The 10,311-nt window shown below is 45.5% G+C and overlaps 1 long non-coding RNA gene across 1 annotated transcript; it reads left to right on the top strand.

The window, feature by feature from the left end:
• Nucleotides 1–504: 504 nt before the first annotated feature.
• LOC108524162 (uncharacterized) lies at nt 505–5,592 on the top strand. The gene is made up of 3 exons (XR_001883993.1): nt 505–1,247; nt 1,764–1,869; nt 5,497–5,592. It is a non-coding gene; the product is annotated as an uncharacterized LOC108524162 (long non-coding RNA).
• Nucleotides 5,593–10,311: the final 4,719 nt, after the last annotated feature.

The raw sequence follows: 10,311 nt of genomic DNA, 5'->3' as shown, positions 1-10,311 counted from the left end.
AGAGAGAGAGAGAAAGAAAGAAAGAAAGAGAAAGAAAGAAAGAAAGAGAGAGAGAGAGAGAGAAAGAAAGAGAAAAAGAAAGAAAGAAAGAAGAAAGAAAGAAAGAAAGAAAGAAAGAAAGAAAGAAAGAAAGAAAGAAAGAAAGAAAGAAAGAAAGAGAAAGGAAGGAAGGAAGGAAGGAAGGAAGGAAGGAAGGAAGGAAGGAAGGAAGGAAGGAAGGAAGAAAGAAGAAAAGAAACAATACAACCAGCTTATCAAAAGTGTGATTTCTGGCCGGGCGCGGTGGCTCATGCCTGTAATCCCAGCACTTTGGGAGGCCGAGGCAGGTGGATCACGAGGTCGGGAAATCAAGACCATCCCGACTAACACAGTGAAACCCTGTCTTTACTGAAAATACAAAAAATTAGCCAGGCGTGGTGTCGTACACCTGTAGTCCCAGCTACTCGGGAGGCTGAGGCAGGAGAATGGTTTGAACCCAGGAGGCAGAGGCTGCGGTGAGCTGAGATCACGCCACTGCACTCCAGCCTGGGCGACAGAGCGAGACTCCATTGCAAAAAACAAACAAACAAAAAAGTGTGATTTCTGGGATCTAGTTGCTCAGAATGATGCTGAAGTGGAATTCTTTAAAGATCCACTTAGGACAAATAGTAAGTAACTCCGTGCTCAGAAGGGATGCAGGTAGAGTAAAACTTATGACTGTCGAAGTGAATGACCTGTTAATTTGGGGAAATACTGGGTTACCAGTGGACTTGGGGTGAGCTCTACAGCTAAGGATAGGGCCCAAGTTAGAACTGGGGTAAGGATGGGGTGGGCTTAGAATTGGGGTGAGGGTTAGAGCTAAAGTTCAGGGGAGGCCCCAGGTTAGGATTTGGGATTAGATCAGATGGAGGGGCACACTTGGTGCTTAAGGTTGAGAATAAACCTTAGGAATTAGGAATTGAGTTAGAATTGGGGTGAGTTAGGAATTTAGTTAGAAATGGAGTTAAAGTCACTCTTCGGGTCACAAGTCTTTGTGACTTTAGCAACTGAAAAGTCCATGAAACTGTGAACAAATGGGCAGGAGCTTCTCGACCCCCTAATAGGCACCCCAAGTTCAATCTGCCTTTTCCCCCAAATCCTCTTCTAGAAGCACCTGGCAGTGGCTCTGCCGGAGCTCACAACTCCAACAAGCTCAATGTCCACCAATCAGATCGAAGGGACCGAGGAGTGGGCAAGCCTGCCCAGGAGGGAGAGCATGGGACAACCAGGTAAGATAACTGGGTACCAGACACGATTTCTCCACTTAGCACAAGTAACCTTCTTTAATCTTCCCAACTGTCCTATGTGGTTACAGCCCATCCTCCTCCTACAGAGGAGCACAAAAGAGCAGCAAGGCTGAGTACCTTGTCAGGGTCATTAAACTTGTATGTGGCAGAGCTGGGATTTGCCTGCAGGGAGCCTGTGTCTAGACGGGCACCATCTGTGGCCCACACCATGGAGTGCATGGACATGTGTTGGAGGACAGGCTCCCTGGTCTCTCCTTCCCATGCCCTCGTGGGCTGTCAGTCTCAGGTGATGCAGAAGGCAGGTCCCTGGAAACTACCCCCACCTTCTGGTGCCTGTGCTTGAACTTTCATTTTAATTTTTTCATTTAGGGCGGTGCTTCTGGATCTTTTTATAATTATTATTATTGTCCTCTTAAGGAGCATTTTTAGCATTTTTTTCCCCAATTGTGCCTCCCTCTATGAAATTTTAATACCATGGATACATTGTATGTTCCATAGGATTTTCTAAATACAAGATTGTATCATCTGCAAATAGAGATGGTTTTACCTCTTCTTTACATGGACATATGTATGGACTGCGAGCCTTTGGAGGGTCAGAAACCAGGTAATAGCTAAGATGGTCAGCTGCCCTTCCTCCCCTGCCTTTTCATTCTCTGTGGGGTGATAATACCTCTGTTGAGAATGCATGATTTAGGATAAGGCCCCACCCCCAGTTATAATGTAGGTAAGAAGTGGTCACGGGAAGGCGTGGGTGGGATGCATGCTGCACCTCGATGTGGGTGGAAACTAGGCGGGCCAGGCAGAGGGAGACGGGAGGGAATGGAGATCCAGGTCTCTGAGGACATACTCCCCTGCAGTGGCCTTGGTCCTGGTCCCAGGCACAGGCACAGGCTGAGCCTGGGCCTGGGGCAGGAGTGGGGCCAATACCATCATTTATTTTTGTCTCTGAATCCAGATGTCAGCTCCAGACCCGCTGAGTCTAGAATCTCAACAGATTCTCCCCATACTAAATAAAAGCAAACAAACAAAAACAAAATGAAACAACCAAGCAAAAACAAAACCCAGAAAGTTCGGAAGCCTCTATTTACCCTTACAAAACGCATTGCTGTCAAGTGAGGGGGAAATTCCGTCATTCTTGGCTCAGGGAACTTCCTTAAACTGAGACCAGCTGCCTGGATTATGCTAAATTCAGTTTATAAATATTACACATATCCCAAACTTGATAGCCAAGCAGATTACAAAAGCTAGCTAGCTAACCACAGACATGTTCCAAAAACCTAGCCAGTCAGACAAGTATGAGATATTGTGAAATCCTGTGTTGCTTGTCTGATTTCCCGAAATCATTCATCTCAGACTGAGCACAGAGGGCCTGGGGGTAGAATTTAGGAGCACTATCTCCTACAGTTCTAGAGCCTTAAAGCCCTGCCTGACCCCAGCTTGGATTGACTGCACAGTAAGTCAGACCTACCAGCTGGACGCAGTGGCTCACACCTGTAATCCCAGCACTTCAGGAGGCCGAGGCAAGTGGCTCTACGGTCATGAAGAAGGTGGAGGCACTGAGGCCCTAAGCAATTTTAAAAAGAACACCTTAGCAAATGTCCAGCACCATAGTTTCTTACCTTCACTCAGGGTCCACAAGGCCTCACGTTCTGACAGGTCTTATCAGACAAATTGCACTCAGTCATGCTTCATTCATTTTCCTCGAAGAGTTTCCAGGTTACATAGAACTGAGATCACCTCCCCACCACGCCATCATCCCCCACGAAGACACTCCATGTTTGTGTTTGCAATACATTCTCATACGGACCAATATTAGATTTTCAGGTGCTCTTTGCATTTTGCAACTATTGCTCAAGCTGGAGACCCTGAAAGAGCATTAGCTTTAGAGTCAAAGACCCCTGGGTTCCAGATTCAGCTGAGAGACTGTGAGCATGTCACTAGCCCACTCTGATCTGTCTCCTAGTTGTATAATCACCTATTTCCCATCAATTGCTAGGCTGGAGAGAAAAGTGTCCACTCTGGCCAGTACACAGTAGGAGCTTACTAAGCTTAAGCTCTCTTGCTTCCCCACTATCCTAATGTATTAGGGGAAAGACAGAGATGTGGGGAATGGCACCTGGGAGGCTCCAGCTGTATGCTTCACAATCCTACCAATGAAAAATCTGAATTAGGCTTCAGTTTCCCGTCTACAAAATGAGACAGGACAGGACTGGGTAGGAAGAAGAGGAGCTGGGCTTTATTAGTTTAAACTGGGCCGGTCTGATTGTGTGAGGCAGGCTTCACTGTCGGGTCCAGCCCACTCCCCAGCCAGGGCTTTTCGTGCTCTGAATATCTTTTGGCCAAGTCCAAGGCTGCCCAGGGTCCGGGTGGGAAGGTGGGGTGGAGGATACTGGGGTGGGGGTGGAGAAGCAGTTCCCCCATATAACCTGCAGGAGCACCAGAGCAGCGTGGGAGCCGAGGGTTCCGCTCCAGCCTTCCTGGAGACCCGGGCAGGGCGGGGTAGGGCGAGGCAGAGGTGGTGCACACCGCTTGGCTGGGCAGCGGCACAAGCGCGACTGTGGATCAGTCCACACCGTTTAAAATGGACACATAGGTCTTCTGGCTAATATCCTCTCTTTGCTAGGGTGATCATATGCTTTATCATCCAAGTCCAGACACTTAGGAGAGTGAAAGGGGCACTATAATAATTGCACCGGGACAGCAGACATAACCTTAGAGGTACCTTGCAAACAAGAACATACAGTCACCTTACCCTCCAGTCACTTTTTCTTCCTTGTTTCCATTCTTTCTTTTAATTTTTTTTTTCTTTTTAAACACACAGCATTCTCTTTCCCTGAGCATCATTGTCTTTGAAAATGCTCTTGCAATCGGGACATTTTCGACCTGGCAGCATCTGCTTTCGCATCTTGAGTCTGAACAGTCCCTCTGAACTCACCCCAAAGGCTGGTTTTAGCTTCTAGTCAGAAGACTCTGTTCCCTGGCTTGCCATCCCCATGACACAAGAATTAAAGATGTCAGAAGATGTCAGAGGTGGGACAGTGGCCCTTATCTCAACTTTGGTGCCTCTTTGCTAAATGTATTCCTCTAATTTTTTTTTTTTTTTTTTTTTTTTTTTTTTTGAGACAGAGTCTCTCTCTATCGCCCAGGCTGGAGTGCAGTGGTGCAATCTCGGCTCACTGCAAGCTCCGCCTCCTGGGTTCTAATAATTCTTCTGCCTCAGCCTCCCAAGTAGCTGGTACTATAGGTGCGTGCCACCATGCCTGGTTAATTTTGTATTTTGGTAGAGATGGGGCTTCACCACATTGGCCAGGCCTGTCAGAAAGTCCTGACCTCAGGTGATTTGCCCACCTCAGCTTCCCAAAGTGCTGGGATTACAGGCGTGAGCCACTGCGCCTGGCACTATTCTTGTAATTTTGTCCTGAGTGCTCATGTCCTTTGTCTCTTTGAATTTACTATATTGGTTTATTGAATATCAAGTAGACAAGTCCCATTAAGCAGGATTCTTATATTTCCAAGATCATCTCATTACTCCATTCAACCCCAAATTAGCAAGCCATTTATCCCCTTGTTTCTGAACCCTGTTCACTTAATAGTCTCATAAACATCCATCCATTGCAAAAGGACTCAAATTGTTCTCACTTCCATTTTAGTTGATTCATTGCTATCCAAGTAGTGATTTGTCTGGGGAGTCATTAGCAGAGAACTGTGCCCTTAAATTTAGTTTTATAGTTGGATTCTGCTAGTTAATATCTCTCTCTGTCATTCTCACATTGCAACAAATGACTATGGGTTTCTGTCTTAACCTAAAATCTAGGTTAGAAATTTGGTTTTATCTGAATAAGATATTAATAGGTAATGTGAGAAAATAATTTACTGAAACTTTTATCATCTAAGAATGACACTCGTGGTCACAAATATGTATGTAAGCAAGTGGAAAATTGGGCTGTAAATATATAAATTCTTAAAATATTATGTTTAGAGACAAGATTTTCCTTTTTTTTCTTTTAGTAAAGTACTTTTGCAATGGTTGGAATGATTGTGACTCTTTTAAAAGTCACGTTGGAACTTAAACCCCAATGTGATAGCATTAAGAGGTGGAGTCTTTAGGAGATGACTAAGTCGTGAGGGAGGAGCCCCTCATGAATGGGATTAGTGACCTTATGAAAGGGCTTGAGGGAGCTACCTAGCTCGGTTTTCTTCTTGTGCTTTTCTCTCTTTTCCATCATGTTAGGACACAGTGTTCAAGGTGCCATCTTGGAAGCTAGCAGCCCTCGCTAGACTACAAACCTGCTGGTCCCTTGATCTTGGACTTCCCACCCACCAGAACTGTGAGAAATACATTTTGTTCTTTACCCATTACCCAGTTTCAGATATTTTGTTATAACACCACAAATGGACTAAGATAGTATCTTACATACAGTGAGGTGCATATACCTTAAGTTACAACTTTGTACTATTGTTTTTTTGGTTTGTTTTGAGATGGAGTCTTGTTCTGTTGCCCAGACTGGAGTGCAGTGGCAAGATCTTGGCTCACTGCAACCTCTGCCTCCCGGGTTCAAGTGATTCTCCAGCCTCAGCCTCCTGAATAGCTGGGATTACAGGTGTCTGCCACCACACCTGGCTAATTTTGTATTGTAGTAGAGATGGGGTTTCACCATGTTGACCAGGCTGGTCTCGAACTCCTGACCTCAAGTGATCCACCCACCTCGGCCTCCCAAAGTGCTGGGATTACAGGTGTGAGTCACTGCACCTGGCCAACTCCATAGTATTTACATATGTGCACACTCATGTGACCACCACTCAGCTCAAGATACAGAATGTTCCCATCAGCACAGAGGGCTCCCGCTTGCCCCTTTTCAGTTGCTGTCCCCTCAAAGTTAACACAAAATAACTGGGAAACCTCTGTCACCGAGGCCGTTAGTTTTCCAACCTGTTCTTGAATTCATGTAATTTGGCAATCATTCAGTATGTGGCGTTTGTGGCTGCGCTTCGTTCCATTCAAACATAAATCCTGTGAGAATTTAGCCCATGTTTTGCGCGTGATCTGCCGCTAAGTTGTTTATTTTTTCTGGTTGTGTAGTTTTTACATATTTCATTTATTACCCTTTCTATTTTATGTCTAAAACTCAGTGTTCTTGTGGCAGTTCTATTGGTCCTTTTAGGCAAAAGCATTGATATTAAAAAAATCTTCTTATCAATGGAGCTATAGCCACAGTTTTTTAAGAAGACAAAAAAGCCTAATAAAAATCCAAGCCCCCAATTCTTAAGCCAAGCTTCCTTTCTCACGCCTGCCCCCCTTCAGTTGCCTCTTCTTCATGTGGTAATTTTTTTCCCCCTCACAAAACTGATGGAAATTAAGAAACCCAAGAAGCTCTTCATCATGTCATCATGTTATCAGTTTAGGGACTCTTGTTATCTGAATAATAGGGTAGTTATTTATAATCTGAAATGTTAAAATAACTATAGCAAACACTTACATAGCACTAACTGCTGTTCAAAGTGCTTTACGTATATTATTTTCATCAAAACAACTCTGTGAAATAGACACTATTATTGTCATCCCTACATTTTAGATGGAGAAATTTAGGCACAGAGAGACCACATAACTTTCCCAAGGTGGTGGAGCCAGGACTTGAACCTGTGTTTTCTGGTTTTAGAGCCTGCACCCTTCACCACTACACCATATTGTGTAGCATGATACTTCCTGTGGTTAAAGTGTTTTCTTCTATTTACTTGAGAGCATTTTCTGAATAAGTTGAATCTTATAAATTTGCTTCAAAGAATACAAGTAAATTGAAATGGAAGATCTAATATAGAATGTGTGGCATTCATGAATAAATTATAGGTGTCTCTGGTTTTAAATAATAATCATTTGCTTCTCTTGTGACTTTTGTCAGCAGGGCTGTAAGGCACTCGCCTCATTTTCCTTCTCTTCAATAGGGGGAGATGGGCTCAGAGACAGGCACAATTTATCGTAAAATCTCATCACACCTTCCCTCACCATCTGGAAGCTGGAGATAGGTTTGTGAAGTCTTGGTTGAGAAAGAGTTGAATGCTGCTTGTAGCATAGTGAGTTTTAAAAAGATGGTTTTACTCCTCAGTTCTGTTGCACAGGGCCCTGTGAGTTTTGGCAATTAACATATGTGGCCAAGAGTTTTCTCACAAAGATTATCAGGGTTCTAGAGGAAATTATCTTCCAGTTTTAATCTGCTGCTAAAGTGCTACATTTCTTTATAGATGAACTAATTAATTCTTGGTCACTTGTTTTTATTAGACATTTCTCTGCCTCTTTATGCTGTGCTTTGTTTCTTTATGCCCAGCCCCAGGTGTTTCCTTCTAACTGCAAGAAACAGATCATTGAAACATTCTCTCTCTCTCAAACTCCTGGGTTCAAGTGATCTTCCCCTGTCTGCCTCCTGAGTAGCTGGCATTACAGGTGTGCACCACTGTATACACACACACACACAAACACACACATAGACACACAGACATCCACATGTATACATACACACAGAGACATACACATATCCACACATACTCATTAGATATGCATTTACACACACAAACACACACATGCACACACACACATACACACTTTGTTTCCATCTTCTTCTCAGGACTCGGGGCTCTCAGAGAGTGGAAAGAGTCTTGTACCATGAGTCCAGGATGAACTGTGCAACCTTGCCCAAGCGTCTTCCCTCTTGTTTATAATAACAAACATCCTTACCCACCAATTAGGGTTATTTTGAAGACAAAACAGAAAAAATAACAGAAGGATGGCATGTTGTATAGTAAAAAAAAATATATTAACCTTGACCAAAAAGAGGTCTGGCCTTTGTCCTAGACTCCTGGGAGGCAACCATCAACATGTAATACCTGATATCTTTGCCTGGGGATCTTGGCTCATGATGGATGGTCTAATAATAAGATTTAGGGTAGGGACTAGCCAGGCCAGGAAAAGCGACTATGTGATTTAGAGTCCAGGCTTTAGGTCACCCTTGGAAGGACTGGACACTGGAAACTGAGAGCAGCCACATGGATAATCAAGCATGCCTCTGTGATGAAGTTCCAGTAAAAGTCCTGAACACTGAGGCTTGAGGGAGCCTCACTGGCTGAGAGTACTCCGTGTGTATTGGCACATAGCAAAGCTGGGAGGGTAATGCACTCTGACTGCATGGGGAAGGCATAATGGACACTCCATGCCTGGTGCCCTCCTGGACTCAGCCCTACGCCTTTCTTCCCCTGGCTGATTTTAATCTGTATCCTTTCCATATAATGAAGCTGTAACTATGAGTATAACAGATTTCTGTGAGTTGTAGCCAGTTCTTAGAGGTAAGCCAGCAGAGTTGATCTATTGCCTGCTTGAAAAAAGCTATTTGAGAATCCTTGACCCAAACAAGGCCAGAGCTCTCATGAATCTGACCCAACAGATTTTGAAGCCAAAGCTGAGGGCATTTGAAGCCAAAGCCTGGCCAGAGATGAGGCTCCTGGGAGGGAACAGGTGCAGTCCTGCTCAGGCTGCAGTGTCCCACGGCTACAGCTGGACAAGGGCTCCCTCTGGGTCACAGCTTCTAGGGACACAGTTTGGGGCAGGTGAACTGTCTGATTTATAGGACTCTGGTGATTAACGCAGCTGGGAAACTGTAATGGGAAGGAAATTGTTTTGCTTTTCTAAATCATCTACCCCCTGCATGCTTGTATCCACATTGGAACTCAGTGTGGAAACTGCCTTTGAACAGCCTAAGCCTGAACTCTGGGTCACGTGTCCAGTTTCCTGGCTTCCAGCTTTGTTCACTCCTTACCCCTACCCATCACTAATGCCAGTTCCATCCTCCCAAATATCCTTTCATCATGTTACCCTCCCTACCACCTCATGGCACCTTCTACGCAACAGGAAATGCCTCCCACCTCGGCCTGGCATTCAAGGTTCTTTCTGATGTGGCCCACTTCTCACCACCCTACCCTGTGGGCCCTGCCTAATTGGATCAATTTTTTCTATCCATGAGCTGAACTTCCCCACCTCCATACTGTTGCTTACACTGTGACCTTCCTGTGCATGTTCTTTTCCTCCCTCTTCCCAAGTCTAAATGCTATATACTGAATTGTGTCTCCCAAAAATTCATGCTTGGAGCCCTAACCCCCTATGTGATTGTATTTGGAAACAGGGCTCTTAGGAGGTAAAGTGAAGTGAGGGAGGAGGGGCAGAGCAAGATGGCTGCATAGTAGTCTCTACTAATCATTCCTCCTGCAAGGTGGCTGGCTTCAGCTGAGACCCAGCACATTCCCAGCTTTGGTGGCTAAGGTGAGAGATTTCTTTTGCTTGCTAAAAGGGACTTTGTCTTGCAGCTTAGGTACCTGCCTGGCCACAATGGGGTAGAGAGCACCAAATGGGCTCTTGTGGTCACTGACTTTAGGCCTTGGCTATTAGACAGCATTTCTGGGCATGCCCTGGGCCAGAGGGGAGCCCACTGCCCTGAAGGGTGAGTCCCAGGCCTGGAAGCATTCACTACAAGTGACTTAGGAGCCCTTGGGCCCCAAGTAAACATCAACAGTAGCCTGGCAGCACTCCCTGTGGGCCTGTGGTGGTGGCCACAGGGTGAGGCTCCTCTGCCTGTGGAAAGGGAAAGGCAGAGTGGGAAGGACTTTGTCTCATGGTTTCAGTGTCAGCTCAGCTGCCTTAGAATAAAGCACCAGGTAAATCTCTAAGGTTTTTTACTCCAGTCCCTGGCTCTCAGACAGCATCTCCGGACCTACCAGGGCCTCAGGAAACTCATTGCCCTGAAGGGAAAGACACAAGTCTGGCTGGCTTTGCCACCTGCTGACTAGGTTGCCAGGGCCTCGAGTGAACATAGGAAATAGCCAGGTAGTGTTGACAGTGGGCCTTGAGTGAGACCCAGTGCTTTGCTGGCTTTGGCTCTGACCCAGTGCAGTCCCAGTGGTGATGGCCATAGGGATGTTGTGTCAGTCCACCCCCAGCTCCAAGTGGCTCAGCAGAGAGAGAAAAAGGAAGGGAGGGAGGGAGGGAAGGACGGAGGGAGGGAGAGAG

This window comes from Rhinopithecus bieti, unplaced genomic scaffold, assembly GCF_001698545.2.
Source record: "Rhinopithecus bieti isolate Rb0 unplaced genomic scaffold, ASM169854v2 scaffold_79793, whole genome shotgun sequence".
Taxonomy (NCBI): Eukaryota; Metazoa; Chordata; class Mammalia; order Primates; family Cercopithecidae; genus Rhinopithecus; species Rhinopithecus bieti.
This window is presented reverse-complemented; position numbering and strand designations above follow the sequence as displayed.